The sequence below is a fragment of the Apteryx rowi genome, unplaced genomic scaffold (assembly GCF_003343035.1).
Source record: "Apteryx rowi isolate R43461 unplaced genomic scaffold, aptRow1 scaffold_447, whole genome shotgun sequence".
Classification (NCBI taxonomy): domain Eukaryota; kingdom Metazoa; phylum Chordata; class Aves; order Apterygiformes; family Apterygidae; genus Apteryx; species Apteryx rowi.
Window position 1 is genome coordinate 616777 of NW_020450702.1, and position 17745 is coordinate 634521.

Below are 17745 nucleotides of genomic sequence, written 5' to 3' on the forward strand. Positions count from 1 at the left end.
AATTTCCATCATAAATCTTATACTGATCATTGTCATCCTTAGCAAATACTTAGAGTCATCAATTCAAATTTATCCTTTCAATAACATTCTCTCATGAAATTCGCTGTTACTTTATAGCGGTTTCCCACTTAACTTTAAGGACCTAACTGAAGCAACATGGCCAATGGAGATGGCAGGTCAGAACTTAAGTGGCTTGTATAGTCTCCTGCAGGCATCTTTCTTTCTCCATTGCTTAAAGAGAGCGTGGGGAAAGCAGACTGGTATTCAGGACCCCAAGTTAAGCTCCCAGAGTTATGGGAGAATGAATCAAAGGCATTTGTGGTCAAATTGCATTTGTGTTCTCCTCCGTTGTTGCTCGGCAATGAAAAAAACATGTTTACATGTTTATCCACAGGTCAAAACGAGGGTTAGCTTCTCCCTCAATACATAGCATTATGAATTACTATGACAGAAACCTGATTTAATAATATATATTATAAACTGTAGATACTTTAATGGTTTGAGTAAACTTAAGACATATGGGAGCAWCCTTCAGACAGGTAAATTGAATTCCATGAAGCTTACTACGTATGTGCATCCTTTAGACCATTGACAAGAAGAAGAAACAATTGTTTCTTCTCCATAAAGACATTCAAAAAAAAAAAACCACCACCACATTTAATAGAAGTTTCAGAGAAAACTGTCTTTCTTTTAAATCACTTACAACCTGACTGTAATCCTCAAATATTTAATTCTTTCTGTCCGTCCAATTCCTACTCTGAATTACCATAGTCATTGTTACAGACAATGAAAATTTATGAATGTGTTATCTGCATGCAGATCAAGCAAGAGCCTAGACAGGATTTGGCCAAAACTTTGCATATAACTTTTCCATGACACAGATCTCAAAGGTAAAAAAAAAATAGAGTTCTGATTCCTATATACAACAAAAACACTAAAGCAATATTATTATTTGTCTAGTCCATTACAGTTTAGGTTGATAAGGTTTTTGCAAATCTGCTATTTTGCTCAGACTTGCTAAGGGTTAATATAAAATATTCACACATGATTACCCATTCTTCAGTGAAACATACATCAAGAATTGTACAGGATTTTCCATCTCCCTTTGGAGCATTTCAATGCTTTTGAGCATTGAAATATGCTAAAATGACAGACTTTGCAATAAATATAATAACTGTTTAAATATTTTAGTGTATGATATAAAGAATGTTTCAGTTTGCAGTGACTGGTGTATACTCAAGTAATAAAAGCGTTTTTTAATATTTAGTGAAGGCATGGCCAATTTAATACCACTTATAATACTTCACATCTCACATTACCACCACCACTCCCAAAATAAATCCTTTTTTAGCAAACTTTTAGCCTGAGTGAGTTTTTAAAATACTTGTCAATTGTAGCAAAATCCTTCAACATCTGAGTTTTCAGTACCCTCAGTCAAATGTCGTTCACTTTTCTATGGTTATTACTGAAAGGGCACTTTGAATAGTGTCACTGAATCTTTTATGAGGGATCACTGTTCTTTCCCCTGCTACCATTACAATGTTGATGCCAGCTGAAACTTCAGGTATATGAGATAGCTCTTTGCTGAGAGAAAGGTAAAGCGCCTTTGGAAGGACAATGTCCTCCTTTAAGCAGATGCTAGTGATGGACATGCCTTGCCTCCCCCCTCTCTTTGCCCATAGGAAAGAAAGTATCACCTCGGCAATGACATAAGTGGCTGGCAGCTAAAGAAGCAGGAGTCAGAAGGTCTTTCGTGAGCACAGGYCTGAAGTGTGGAAGCACACAGTGCTTCTAGCTAAGCCAAGAAGCCAGAAGCMAGAATACCTGTGCTAATTTTAGTAAAGGGAAAAGCTTCTCTTGCTTGAACAGGTAGGTAAGCCTCTTTGCTTTCAAAACAGGGATAAGCTTAAAGATCCACGTGGAGGAGTCTGCATTCTGCCTTCTTCCCCTTCATTCTGACCTACATTTACCAACACAACGACCTACATTTTCAAGTTGCAAGTATAAGATATTTTTGCTTCTGTTAGAAAACACTCAGCTGTAATATAGAAATGCAGCAATTCCTATGAGTTAACAAACAGCATTAAGTTGTGAAAAGCATAATTTGTTTCCCGTAAACACATACATAAACAGATTAAGTTTTCTGTGAAAACACTTAAAACAATTCTTTGACATTTAAAATAAAATTGTCCGTATTTTGAATTATGAATTTGATTACAAATACATAACATTGGATGGGTACCTATTTGCATGTGCAATTACTTCCACAGAATGGTCAATTATTCACACATGTATAGGCAAAAGAATATCAAAAGGCCCTCAAATGGCACTTGTATTTAAAAGGCCATAAATACACTAAAAGTATCTTTTAGTCCTAGAGAAAGGGGTTAAAAATACGTCTGTGAAAGGAAACAGCAAAACTGGCGTTTCATTTTGCAAAAATAAATAATTTGAGGCTTTTACTGGAGGTTTTAAAAATCTTTACCACCTTGATAACTACTACATGCAAACAGAGTAGAATTGTCGGAAAACATTGGAATGTTTATTAAAAAAAAAATTACGTTGTGTTGGAGTTTAAAGTGAGCCTCAAGAAGGACAATGATTTGGTATGTACAAAGAAGTGGGAGAGACACAGTGCACACAGACCAACGCCTTCCAGAGTTTCAGCTTTCTGCACATATCTTTTCACCATTAGGCTGGAGATACACAGTTCCAAGAAGTATATCACTATCCCATTTGTAAATGTGCCATAAAAGCACTGGCGTCTACCTCTAGACAGCTTCATAATACTTATTATAGTGGTAGTGGCAGAAAAACATTATCACTAAATAGTATGGTGCAGAATGGAGAAATCCTACATATACAGACACACACAAAATTTGTACAGCCTTTGTAAAGCATTTATCACCAGATTGCAACATCTCATCACAATAATAGAGTCAACCTATCAAGAACTCAAAGACATCATGAAGTGCTATTGTCCAAATTTAGCACATTAGGAATTGCAACCAGATTAAGTTACTTAAACTCACAGAACAAAATTATGGGAAGACCAAGAATAAAACCTGGGTCATCCTAACTCCCTGAGTTATGATTTAACCAAAAAAGACCAAAGAGCAAACTTTTCCTAGAGAGGGAAACCCTAAAAAAATCACAATAATGGTAAGAACACATAAATTAAGTTGTTTTTATTACTCCCTTAGTACTCTCCTAAGAAAAATGTCAGGGACTTCTGCTTCAGCCATGGCACAGCAGCTCTTTAAAGCAACTTCCAACTCCTGTGGACTGTCATGTGTAGACAGCCATCTGAGGATGCTTTCTTTTAACCATCATGTGGAGCACCACTATTCCAAAGTGACATAAAACCTGTGTTATTTCTGCTCTATTAGAGTCTACTACTGCCTTAAAACTGCTGAATCCTGTATGAGATTGCAGAAAATTTCCTATTGAAAAAAAATCACTCAGTATGTAAAAAAAAAATTAAAAATAGAAAAAGACCTACTGTTTCTCCCATATGGCTTTTTACCACGTATTTTAAAGAATGATATCATACATTTGGATAACATATAATGAGATCTGATGCAAAGTTCTTAAAGAATAGCATGTTACTAGAAAATTCTCAGGATTTGCTGACAGTTTTGAGGCATTAGATTTTTAATTAAGACATTTGATTATTGGAGCCATTATGTCTCTGCACTGCTCCACAGGCACAAAGAAGTCATAGCAGCTACTGATTACTTCATATCGGATAGCACAAGATTAGTGGAAGTCTGCACTACTGTCTGCCAGTGATATACACAGGAAACAACGGCACAACTGGAGATGACAGGTGAATTGTCCCTTGAAGCTCTGAGTAGAAGGCATAAAGCTGTCCTACAGCTGCTTTATGTATGCTAGATTAGCTCGTTCCTTTTCAAGCCAAACCAATTGACAAGTTTTGTATGTCCCCTTTTCCTAGCACTACACACTGTCACAAGTACAGATGTCTGATCCCAAAACATGACGATCAAATTTTGTCTTTTATTTACACTGTTAAATGGTGAGATTTACTCGCTTGAAGTTTCCAGTAACTTTTGTACAAATCCTATCTTAACCCTTAAATGAAAAGACAATTTAAATTTGAAAAGCCAACCATCTTCCCCAGTTGAATATATTCAAAAAGGTCTTTTTTCTATTATGTCCTGCTTGTGGACTACATGAAATCAGCCTATTGGCTTTAACCAACAAGTGGATGTATCGTATTACAAGCACTATAGGCAAGGAGATCAGTAATCTCTCAAAAGAAGCACCAATTGAACTGAGTTATGGAGAACTGTTTTCTGACTCTACGAGAAGTATTTGGTATCCTTCATGACCAAGACACATTGCTGGTGGAGAGGAGAAAAACTTTAGGCACCACACTGGGCTGTGCAGAGGTGTTCAAGTAAGCATCTGTTTGGGCGGACAGCTATTCCCCATCTCTTCTGCTGAAAGACAGTAAAGTGGATGGAGGCATCCCAAAAACTAGGATCTCACAACAGGAACAGGCTGTTCTAGAGATTCAAAATAAGGTCCTTCCACTCTTCATGTAGCACAGTTACAATCCCAATTTTACAGTATGAAATTTTATTTTCTACTGTCAATGCCTTATATTAAGGTCACAAGGGAAGGTAAGTTTGGTGATTTCATTCTGGCTAGTTTTTGTGTGCATCACCACCACCATGCACAGCAAGAAGCACAGCATACAGCATGCCTACTGGAGGTCTTAGAGAAGTGAGAGAGCAGGTCAAAATCAAGGTTCAACAGTAGAACAATTTGGAGAAAATTTCAAAATGAGGCTCTAACCAATATTTTGAGCCCTTCTATTTACAGATCACTAAAATTCACTTCTGAGTGAAAGAAGTATGAAATCATGAAGAGTATAAGTAGGACTAAGTTCAAAGTGGATGTACAGCATATTTCTGCTAAATACACCTTGTTTCTGACATACAATGCATATTGTTCTAAGTTGGGGAATTGCTCGAGTAAAGCCTGCTTGTAATTAATTATACTGCTCTAGCTAGCTAGTTTGCATGGAGATAGCTCTCAAAAATACTTCTGACTGTGAATTTTCTAAAACCTCGAAACTTTGAGCCTCTTTTCAATTTAATTTTATTATCACGCTCAGTACAGACAGGAAGTAAAGATTTCACATTCATTCACCTGTTCATGTAGCATGCAAAATGTAACACAGATGAAAGGATAATCATTAATGCAAATTGCCTAAGATGCTACCTAAAGTATACTGAATCTGGAAAACACAAAAATACATAACAAGGCACTGCTGACACAACTATTCAAGTTTTTAGCTGCCATAAAGTGCATGTATAGAAGAGTGAAAACCTTCCATAGAAAACCACTTTCATAATACGCTAAAGACAAGAATCTGGCCATTTTAGTAAAATGAAGAAATGAAGTTATTAGACAAGTAAGAAAAAAAAAAACCTTTGTTATTCCACTGTGTTTGCAGTACACACACACACAAAACATTTCTGAACTTACATCCTCAGGTTTAAGCCTCCACCCATGTACAGTAAAGGCAGATACAAGAGAGCAGATCTCAGTAAAAACAGATCAAAGAAGGCAAAATTTAAGTTGGGAGATTTTCAAAAGGAGAACAGTACTGTGCCCTTCTGGACATATGGCCACTTCGCATGTCGATGTAAGTGCTAACCTTTTCTGAAAGTCCATTTGTCTAATCCGAGATTCTGCATTCTGAAATCTGCCCTGAGAGTATTTGTAAGTGAGCAACCTTAGCGATAAATACATAGAGTAAAAAAAACATATTTAATAGCCTTTATAGTAGTACCTTACACCTGAGCCTTACCACACTTGACTTTTGCACACTGCAGACCACCTTTTAAGTCCAGTGAAGAGGAGTAATTTGCGTCAGGGAGAATGGCTAGCTTACTTTTCCGCAGCAGGAATGCTATAAGTGAGTTTGAAAAGGTAGAAGAACACTAAAGGAAATAGGAGATATAAAGAGAAATACATCTCATCATTTTTCCCTACGCACACATATTTTACAGGAACTCTTGTCTCCCTTTCAATTTCAAACAGAATTTATGATATTCAGATCACTGAAAAATATGTATAATATGCATAAGGCTGAGATCTTCCGCCTGGGCAAAATGGCCTCAGCACTATATCTCTCACTTTCGTTCTCATTATTATTCATGACTAGGAGGGAAACATGATGGTCTGCAATCTGCAAATTTCTTTTAGAGTGCAAACTTAAGAGGCTCGGTGGAACTGATGTAGAAATACAGTAATAAGTCAAAGCGATAAACATACGCCTATCTTTTCCCTAAGAAAAACCAGCAAACTGTACAAACCAACTTGTACGATTGTCTTTAACAGCTTTTTTTTTTCTCAAATGAATGAATTTGATTTAGTGTTGTTGTTTTTTTTTTAACCAGTTTTCAAATAGTCATTAAAAATTAAACAACACTGGAACAAACCTTTTGTGATTATAACCTTCATTCTCCCGCAACAAACTGGATCTATAAATTTATGTACCATTGTAGATGTAAATTACAAAATTTTATATTCAACTATATTAAAACATCTATTCCAAAAATGATTACCAGTTGTGAAAAGCAGACAGGCTTATCACTTGCTGTCAGTTGTTCATGTCTAGTTAAGCAATAATGTGCTAAAACTGCTCTTTTGTTTTCTGTAAGAATTTTGGCAATAGAAGAAATGAACACTCGTTTAATAAAAACTCAGGCTGCTTTTTGCTTTGATGGAGGAAGCAGCTGCTTGTTTTCATTTGCTGCAGAGCAGCAAAACCCATCAATATAATAAGCAGCTTAGATGCATCCATCCACAGCATCTGTAAGGATATAGGGCTATTCGTTCAAAACCAATCCTTGGTTTAATTTTAACAAAGATGTGTCTGACATATTTGAAAATGCATTATAATAGGGTTCTGAAATACTAGCATTTTCTCTTTTCTTTTTAAATACTTTTCATAGCTTTTGAAAGGCAAGTATACATATTGGAATGATAGAAATGATAAAACAGATATTGCAATAGCAAACAGCAGTACTAGCCTAAAAATGCAAAGATGGAACATTAAGAGATGACTTCTGGTTCATAGACTCTCCTCTTCCTTGAAAACATAGAAAAATAGTATTTCAGCCTTTCAGTGAAGGGTTTTTTCACCGTAACCAAAGGTGGAGAAGAATACTATAAACAAATATCACAGAAAATTACTGGAAAGATCATAGCTACATTATACAACTGCATCTCCTGACACATACTTTTTCTTCCCTCATGTTTTGTTAAAAGTAGATATATCAATATTAATGCCCCTTTCCAAAGATACTTATCAAATTGTCTTTACTATAGCCTAAAAGTAATACATTTTTACACTGAGTTACAGCAATGCGAGTTTGTCCCAAGTGACAACTTTTAATTGCAATACAAAATTTTAATTAAAAATAGAATTATAGGACTTTCATATATAATTAAAAAACAGGAAGGGAGAGATAAAAGACCATCTGAGATATAAACCATAAAACTCTATTTTAATTCTAAAAATGTGATATGGCACATTTAAACTATTAAAAATTCTAAGACATTATTATTATTTTAGTGCTGTTCAGCTTTCTAAGACCCTTCTAAGCTGAGCTTTTAGATGATTTGCACATTAACTGAGAAGTCAGATAATTCTTAATCCTCCTCTTTTTCAGATCCAATAATGGATAAGGGAGCATCTTAGCATGATCAACTAGCAATCTGCCTAGCCTGAGTGGTAGTACACCTGAATTTAGGATTAGTCACTGGGTTTTTATAATATCTGATTTAAATGAGCACTCATTTTGGGAAGCGTAGAATGAAAATATTCAATGATATTTGAACTATACCATTTAAATATGTAGTAACAAATTTTGAGTACATGCATATTTATTTGCTTCAAAAACAAAAAAATATATATAAAAAGGAAGATTTTAAAGAGTTATTTCCATGGAAATAATTAGAATTTTCACTTTAAAAAATGCTTTTATAATCAGTAGTCACAGTAACTTATAATCGTGTTTATCTCAGCTGTGGGCCTTGTATCCCTGCCTAGTCAATTCCAATATTCTAATTTTGCTTCTGTCTATAGATGAAGCAAGGAAACACCTTTTTTTTTTTAATTTTAAAAATATGCCATGGGTGGAGAGGGTAACAACCTGCAGATTAACCATTGTTTCTAATATTGTGTATCTTTCTCAAGTATTTGATACAGGACATGGAAGTTTGGGTAACTGATCTATATACTATTATGGAGTGCTCACAATAAATTAAACTGGAATTTATTTGAGGAATTTTGATTGTGTTTGGAAGTGGTGCCTGGAGCTTGGATTTCTCATATTCGTTTTTTATTTTGCTTATTTTTTACATCAAATTCTTTAAACAAAGATGATACCTTTCTGGTCCTAGCAATTTCTGATTCAGTAACTTTCTCCTTTATCAAACTGTTCCACTCCACATAGTTTACCAAACCATTGGCAAAGCATCTGCACTCCTACCTACCTCTGTGCTGCCAGGAGATATTAACTGTGTACAAGTGGGTACACAGTTTAATTTGAAGGCTTGGTACTGGCTCTCGCTAACAAAACAGCATATCTCTTGGAACTCTACATACTGGCGAAATGAGGCAACATGTCTTATCATTCTCTTAAATGAAATAGTTCGGTCACCAGATTCAACAAGCCTTGATTCTTCTTCTGGGGATATCTTCAACTGGTGCTAAGCATGCAGTTCTTTAAAGCCTACCCCACTGCTACCATCCTGCAGTAGGTGTCCCAAACCTCCTTAGGTTCCTAAGACTTGCTTTCACCTGTCTCATGGGATTTGGTTGCTCAGGAGTTCTTTGGGTGAGATCATTGCAAGAGGATGAATCACTTTCAGACACCTCGTCTTACGGATTCACAAGGATCTATGTTCCACGTGAATTAAGACTGGAAAAGTTAAAGAAAACAGTATCATTTATAGTAAGGGAAAGTATGTAATAGTTTTTTGCAAAAGGCCAAGGATTAGATTAGCATGAAGATCCTCACAATTCCTTTCAGATCTGGTTTGACATACACTTATGGGGCAACACAAGGAAACTTACACTGCCATTGCCCATGACTGTTTTTTGCATGAACAGGTTTCTATTGACAGGTTGGCTGTCAATCTGGCACTTTGCATGAGCACTAAATACAGTGGGCCAGATCTTCAGCCGCTATTATTCAGTGTAGCTTCATTGTCAATTTATCCCAGATACTGAACCAGCCCTGAATTTGAAATATGTAAGTGATAAGGTCTTCCTGAAAATCTAAGTAGCCTTCATTATATTAGTGTTACACTAATAATACTGCTTTGGATCATTTTCTTGATTTGAATCCAAATTTGAATCTGCTTCCCACAGAAATCAATGTTTTAGTGGGTTATATTGAAGGAAAACATAAAAATGCTAACAGTAGAATTTCATCTCCAAAAAGGCCTGAAATATTTACAAACATTTTCCCCTGATTACTTTCATGTCTCCCATGTTGTTGTGATAAAATCCAGCTTAACTGACCACATTGTTATTTCACAAGGCATAAATAATGCAAAAGAGCAACACAGGTGCTTCAAACGAGCATTCTGCTGAAAAAAGTTGCAGAACTGTACAAACACTGCTTATACTCTGAAGCAGAAGCATTCTTTGGTCAAGAATAATGTGTTTTACCTAAGATATATAGCTTAGGGATTGCATTATTTTGTGGCGTTCAAAAGAATGTATTTCAGAACATCCAGCGGATGGTGTCATAAAAATAAAGGACCAAACAGTTAAAGCAAATAATTACATTCAATTGAATTAAATGAAGATGTGGAAGAGCCTTTGAGGCAACCTCTTAACAGTATGTTTAGATTTACCATTGGTAAGAATTAAAAGAAAGTAGATCAAATTCTTAATTAAAGTGGGCACAAGTTCACTGACTTCTGGAGTTGTTCAGTTTTACACCAGCTCAAAAATTGGCCTATATCTTTTGACACTGAAATCTGAGGATGAGACTTTCCCCTTGTATGTTCAGTTCCATGGTGATTACAGACCCTTGGGTGACCCTGGGATTCTCCCTAGGGAGAAGCAAGGTTTTACAATATCTAACTTAGGCCACTTTTTGAGGCAGGCACTGATTTTTACTAACTGCAAAGCCAATAAACCATCAGTTTCTACAGCACTTCTTGTTCAGATACACCCTGAAACACTATGTCAGCCCTGCATGCCAAGTTCCCATATTTGCAGATAGATCAGTCAATACCAAGATTATATTTTCCTAAATGAGATTTGAGCTCTGACTTTCAAACTGGAGCAGCAGGTGTATAATTCATAAATTTAAGCTTTTTCCTTAAGGATTAAATGTGTTGTGATGCTAGTTTCATATAGCTCTCCATCAGTAAAGTAATAACAGTGTAATAATGAGGAAAACCACTTTTTAAAATAGCTGTTTGTATATCACCACTATTGTAATTAGCAGTTAACAACAAATTTTAGCACCTTGTTGTTGTTCTTTTTTCCTGCTAAGAGTTTGAGTCACAAAAAAAGAGTAATTTCCTGTAACTTCTGGTGGATGAGGGGGTGGAGGAAGAAGAGGGGATCATGAAATATACACAATTTTCACATATAACATATTGTTGAAAATGTAATTGTCTAAGTGCTCTTTTCTGAAAATAYGTTCTATATTCCTGGCTTGTCTTGGCTATCAGGAGCAGGATTGAAATCTCCACTTTAGTATTTATCCGAGGCTGTGATAGCTCAGTTGTCTGCCTCCAAATGCCAAGATAGGGGAATCTCATCAACCAGAGACCAGCTGCATGATGGGCAGTTAATAGATATATCAAACCTTAGGATATATGCTAAGCTGAGGAGATGATTGGTTGGTTGATATACTGATTGATTAGCATAGGGAGAATGGGTTTCTTCTTGACAACCTAAGATTATGCTTCAGCTAAGCTCAAATTGCTTACACCTCTTCTATTGGGTTTAAAATTACAGTCCTGTCATCTAAAATCTCTCTTCAATGAAATTTTTACCATATATAAAAATTAAAGGGAAAAAGAAAGTAGGTGCAATGGATAAGAGTAAATGGAGTAGATATATTTCATAATACTGCTGTTGGTACCACTAGAAAAAGTTGATAAGTAAATCCACTTGAAATATGTTACATATTCTGTAAACTATTAGAGAGCACTTTACAATAATTTAGAAGGGGGGGGAGTTCAAAATACTAAAAAGAATCAGTGCTGATATTATTGCTTTAAAAATGCTACACTAGTTATTAAGCAAAATAATTATACAGTTGTGATACTACAAATACATTTTTGCCCTCCTTGTAGGCACTTCCTAGGTTCAGTAGAAATGTATTTAAATTATATTATAGGTATCAGAGAAATATCACATAGTTGCAACAAAATGCCACTTTTCAAATAAAAGGGCCTACATTTTGAAAGCAAGAGAAGCAACATATATATTTTTGTATTTTTCATTGAGAATTTCAGAAATTTTTTCCCAAGAAAGGATATGAAATTAAATTTTGTTTATAATGTATTTTAGACTGCATTATTCTCAGGGCATAGGGATTTTAAAAAGCACAGTATTTTAAAAATTACTATATTATGTAATTATATGTTGCCAAAACAAATGCATTTGCTACACGTATCATCCATTTAGTTCCCGACATTACATGTTTCTCATAATACTGGGCTTTGTCAGTTGAGTAAGATACAAGATCTATTAAATAGCACATAAAAAAAACAACCAATCAACTTTTTATTATCTTTAATTTCATACTTTGAAATACATTTCTCTGCTTGGGCAAACAAGAATTTGGTAGTCAGGTAACAAAAGGAAAGTGGCTCATTAAAAACGTTAAAATCTGCATTAATAAATAAGACTGGGTTTCTCAGATTTTTTTCCTCTCTTTCGTATCTGCTATGAGCGGTAGGGGATCAGCTGCAGTTCGAATCCCCAGCTGAACAACCCAAATACAACTGAGTGAGCAGACTTAAAACAAGGCCATTTATTGGTGCCTGTTATGCAAACAAAGCATCCAAGTCTTAGAAACAGATGTCAACTGAAGCATATGCTTACTGTAAACTGGAATTTGATTCTCTTTATAAAAATAGACTTAAATGGGCCTTCAGAGACTAGGCTGCCTCTTGTTGTATACCACTGCCTAACTTGATTCAGCCTTAAGCTTTCTAAAAGATGAATAGACTGATATCTAAGGGCAAAAAAATAAAAGTTAAAAAAAAATTAAATGGGAAATAAATGATAACATGTTGGAGCAGTTCCCAGAAGCAATTTTACAGATTTTCTCTAAAAACACAAGACAGGAAGCTCAAAGCATAGTGCAGGTCACCCATGGCATGTCGAGTTATCATTTTTATACCACTTAGGGTGAAAAAGGGACTTTATGTTCAAGTGGCAAGTTTAGTACTCTGCTTTTTCTTCTTCMGTTTTTTCCTTTTTTTTTTTTAACCTCTTCTCACATCTTGATGCCTTTTAAATGTCACTTATTTTACATGAGGCAGTTGGTGGAGACATGAGTCAACAGCAATCAGAACCATTATCCCCTGCAGCGAGCCCTGGTCCTAATGCATTATGACACCTTAGCTGGCCAGCCACCGATTTACCTTTCTGCTTCTTAGGGAATTAAGTGGCATCATGTGAAAATGGTTGTGATATGAACAGCATGGGCATAACTGGTATTAAATTTACCTCTCAGCCTAAGTGAATTTTCCTCACATGTGACTAATCAAAATGAAAGCTGTGGACATGGGCAGATCTGGCCAGCACTTCTCCACCCCTGGGATTGGGGCTATTTTGTTTTATCTCTTTGTACAAGCTGGCAGAAGTTTAAAGTGAAGGGGATAATCCAGTGCTGGTGTCTTTATGAAATAACATCCTTACATGAAGAGGCTTTTAACTGTCTGTCGCTGTCCTCTCAAAAAAAAAAAAAGAGCGTGACAATCTCATTTTGCTGAGCACCCTCCCATGAAAGGAGAAAATAATAGCCATAACAGCTATGGCTAGTACTGACCTTACATGATCCATGATCCACTAAACACTTTAAAAGTCAGTTTTACATACACTGTGGGGGAAATTAGAGAACTATCACAATCATTTTCACTTTAGTGAATTTGTCTTCTGTTTGAAGTCAGTTACTTGATATCTAGCGTACACAACTGTCTGTATCATTCCAAAAAATAAAGAGGAAGTTTTGCTTTAAAAATTGATCTCATGCGAAAGGTACTCTACTTTACTCATTCTGATTAATAAGGACGCTGACAGCAATGAAACTCAATTTAGAATGAACTTTCCTCAGAGTAAATGTGAAATAACACAAAAATCATTATATAATTTAGAAGTGTTCAACATCAGTACAAAAATATTTTTATCAATCATTTCAGCTGAGATAAGTAGGTGCCAAAGAAAGTGCAGGCAGAGCAATTATCATCCTGTGCAGTCAGAAAGATATTTATTCACAGACTAGAGTGACTTGCATTTTACTACGAACCAACTGTCAACATTACTGATAATAGCAGCAGTGCTAGATTTTCCCAAAGTACTTCAGTATCTTTCTAACACCTGAACTGTGCAGGACAAAAGAGACTGGAGCATGAAGTCCTCTCCTACTTGCAAAACTGCTCAACCTTCTGTAACTGTGAGAATTAAGTTCTAATACATGAATTTTAGGCATTTCCTGTTTGCTATAAATTAGTCAGGTAGTAATCTGAAGCTGAAAATACAGGTATTTCTTCTAATTTTATTCAAATAAATGCTCATTATGAGTGATGACTCAGTGGTCCAAATTTCAAGCATTAACCCAGTCTATCCAACTAACAGTTTTGTGCCCAAGTAAACTTGGAAGCTGTATTTTCTAAGCATGAAATTCGGCTTTGCATTAATTAGTCTATTTTTCTTTTGCTATGATTGTTTTATTGTACTTCAAACACCAAGAATAGCTAACTCCAGACAGTGCTAGAAGACTTTCAACAATCTATTACTGCATGTAAAGCATGTTTGACTGGAGAAAAAATAATTAAAAATAACAAAAATGAGCAGAAGAAACCTAGGAAGACTAAATTATAGCCTTTACAATATCAAAGCATACTTTTCTTATGGAAAGAAAGAAGGACATATAAATATGCAGATTTACATCTTTGTATCTATCTCATATAAAATGTTCCTTTTTAAGAACATAAACAAGCACCAACAAACACCATAAATATGCTTTGCACTCGTTTTGAGAAATGACTGAAGTTAAAGATTAGGAAGAGGGTTCAGATTTTTGATTGTTATAAATACAGGAAAAAATATTAATCATGCACGGCGCCTGGTTTGGTAACCTTCATTTTATCAATGAGGCCACATAATTAGGGTCAAGTTAATGTACAGATTGAAATTTGGGGAGCATGTCAATTAAGATAAACAGGAAAATTACCTCCTCCCAAACGGATTAGCCTCAAGTGGAAAGGTTGGTTCAGAAAATTATAATTCATTTGGTAAGGAAGACTGACCCACAGTAAAGTTAAATCTGAACTGTATAGGGTGGCGTATTTTCCCTGAAAGAGTTCTAGAAAAAAATTAGAGTAGGATCCTCTCTCTTTTCCTTTTTTTTTTTTCCCTGAAGGAATATGATTTGAACATCAAGAATGGTTACAATAGATATTACATATGTCTTCTCCATCTTTTTGCTTTCTTAGTTTGAGACTTGGACCTTGAACTCTCAACACCCACAGAAAGGCAGAAGATATTCTGTTTTCAGTCAGATTATACATTAGAGTCACTGCAAAAATATCTGGACCAAACAGATATTTGTAAATACCCTCTTAAATTTTCCAAGCTTTGTTCCCTAAACAACCAGAATTATTATTCCAGAGTTTGACAAGAAACATGACAGTGACAAAACACAAGCAAAAGTGATTTTCTTCATTACCTAGAGGGTTCTGTCATTTCCCATTTAGCCATCCCAACTTCAGCTTCTCAAAAACAATTATAAATAATCTTTTTCCATTAATTGCATTCGCTTTTAATCTCTTTCGTGACAATACAACTAAGAAACTATAAAAATTTTAATATTTTATTCAAATGGAATCCTTTAGTAAGATGAAAAGACTGATAACACTTGAGTGGTGGAGACTTACACTGACACTTCTCTGATATCCTCCATCAGAAATTCTAGACGTACTTGCATGCTACTTACCCACCTTCCAAACACAGAATAACACAGTAAATGGAACAAAGGTGGCAGATTTGATAGAGTCAAGGCTCTGCTGATTTGAGTAAAAAGGTTAACAATGAAAATGTGGCACTGGGATAATGGTTTTTCAAATGCTGATCTTGAATGCTTTCCATTTATTACCTAGTAAAAGTACATTTGGGAAGCTGAGTTTTTTAACATATATAAACCCCCCAACGTATGCATGTATTTGTTTCCACCACAGAGTCGTTGTAAGAAGCAAAGGTTTCCAGAATTATTACTATTAGCTTCTCTTTCAACAACTATACCTACAAACTAAGGCCAAAGAATCCAGGGGAATTCAGCTCGCTAAACCTCCTTAGGGGCAATCGCTGTTCTGACAGCTCTGCCAGTACAAAAATCCCCATGAGCTGCCTGACATGACCAGTGCAACCACTGCTCACATTCTGTCTTCTCCAACTCCTCTTTCCACAAGAGCGGCGCAGAAGCATTACCCCACCCCGAGCGCTACAGCGCCAGGTATGCTCACTGCATCTCCTACTCACAGTACATGAATGAACCTAGCATGTTTATCTGCAGATTTGCCTCTGACTTTAGTTTCAACTGACTAACGAATGTTTTTACAACATTCTGGAATTTATATTCTGGGAATCCATGCAGGTTTGTTCTGTAAAAATGTGTACTTGCTGTTTAATAACAAATCCAAAGGTCCAGGATTTTGTTTCTTTTTGGTTTGTTCTTTTTTACAAATATACTATGACATAAACTATTCTTTCTGTTGAATTGACATGAAGACTAAAATAATTTTAAACCATCCTGTCCTATAGAAGGGCAATACAGTAGGATAGCCTCTGATTTTTTTCTAGGCAATTTTGAGATCTTAAATTCCAAAGGAACACTAATACAATTATTTAATCTCATCAAAGCAGCAATGTCACATTTCAATACCGTCTTTTAATTCAGCTGTAAACTGTTGAAACAAACTGTTCCAATAAAAAAGTTATTATTGATTACAAATCTGGAAATATATGTGCCAGAGAACACATTAACCTTGCTGCAGTATTGCTTATTACGGCAACAAAACTTTTCCTTCTTTCAGGAAAGAAAGATTAAATAAAAAAATATATGAAAGGCAAACAAACATATTTATATACCTATTGCTGAAGTGACTGAACAGGAAAACAGGAAAAAATACACAAGGAACCATTCTAATTATCCCCTGGGTACTGTAGTACACCTTAGTTTTGTTAGGCATGATAAAGAGGCAAAATGTTAGTGCACCCAAGCAGATGGTCTTTAGAACTAGATTACACACTTCAGAAATAAGAGAGAAGCAATACATTCAACCCTTCTGTTTGGACAGAAGAGCCATCTTAGCCTGTCTGACCTATTAGCTAGGAAACTGGAGCATACCGCCAAGTGCTATCATGCTGTTCCTTTAAAAAGCAAACAACCTCACTTTTTATGATAGGCACTGGATCATTTTAAGAGAATTGTAGGTAATGTCTGTTGCATTAGACAGATGGTCATATCATGAAACCATATACAAGTCACCATGACTAAAACTCATGTTCGCTATCTTGTTAATCCACATAAACTGCAAAGCAAACTAAACCTATGCTATATGCTTTCCTTGGTATCTATACATACATACATATATGTGTGTGTGTGTGTGTGTGTGTATGTAATATTCACTTAAAACTTAAATATGCAATAGGGTTCAATATTTTGACATGTGCTTTTTCATGATCTAATATTAATTTTGCACATATAATTTTGCAGTTTGAAAGGTCTGGTTCTACTCACACCTTGATTTAACCTTTGTGTAACTCCGCTGACTTCCATGTAGCCAATGATAAAGTAGAGAACAGAAAATATAGATCCAGAAGTAGTACTTTTCTTGTCCAGGCATAAAGAGGCTAATACCTCTGCGAGCTCCAATGGAGAGGAGACTAATGCTCTACCAAGGCCAGGTTCTATTGTACTTTTTCCAAAATACCTAGGTACTCTGTGTGTATCCTTCAGAACAGCTTACATTAAAACTGAAGAGCATCATGACTGCTTTTGCAACAGTATATTTGCATCTCCCATTCACTATTACACAAGGAAACAAGAGAGATGGAGCCAGTCTTCTTGGGAGCGGTCAATAACTGCATATCACTTCGTGAAATACTGTACCAAAAAATCTGTATGGTAAATATTCCTCCCACCATAGATGCCATTGAATCTGAAGAAATATTAAAAGAACTGAATTTCTGTATTTTGCTTATTTTTGATGCACATTGGAAATATTATTTGGTAATTAAAGGTACATTTTTGCTAGACAATCAATAAATTAGTTAATCCTTCTTTTAAACAGTAAAAAAAATGTTTCTAGCAACCGCACCTCTTCAGGATGAGTTGTCTCTACATATATTCACCTGGAGAGCCCCCTCAAGACTGTTTCCCCCTCCCACAACCACAAACAAGCACACACAAGCCCACCTAACCTCCGGCTCAGTTG

General features: G+C 35.6%; 1 protein-coding gene across 1 annotated transcript in view; it reads right to left on the bottom strand.

The window, feature by feature from the left end:
• LOC112971537 (calmodulin-lysine N-methyltransferase-like) overlaps nucleotides 1–17745 on the bottom strand; it is a 91638-nt gene that overhangs the window by 46488 nt on the left and 27405 nt on the right. The window lies entirely within an intron of this gene.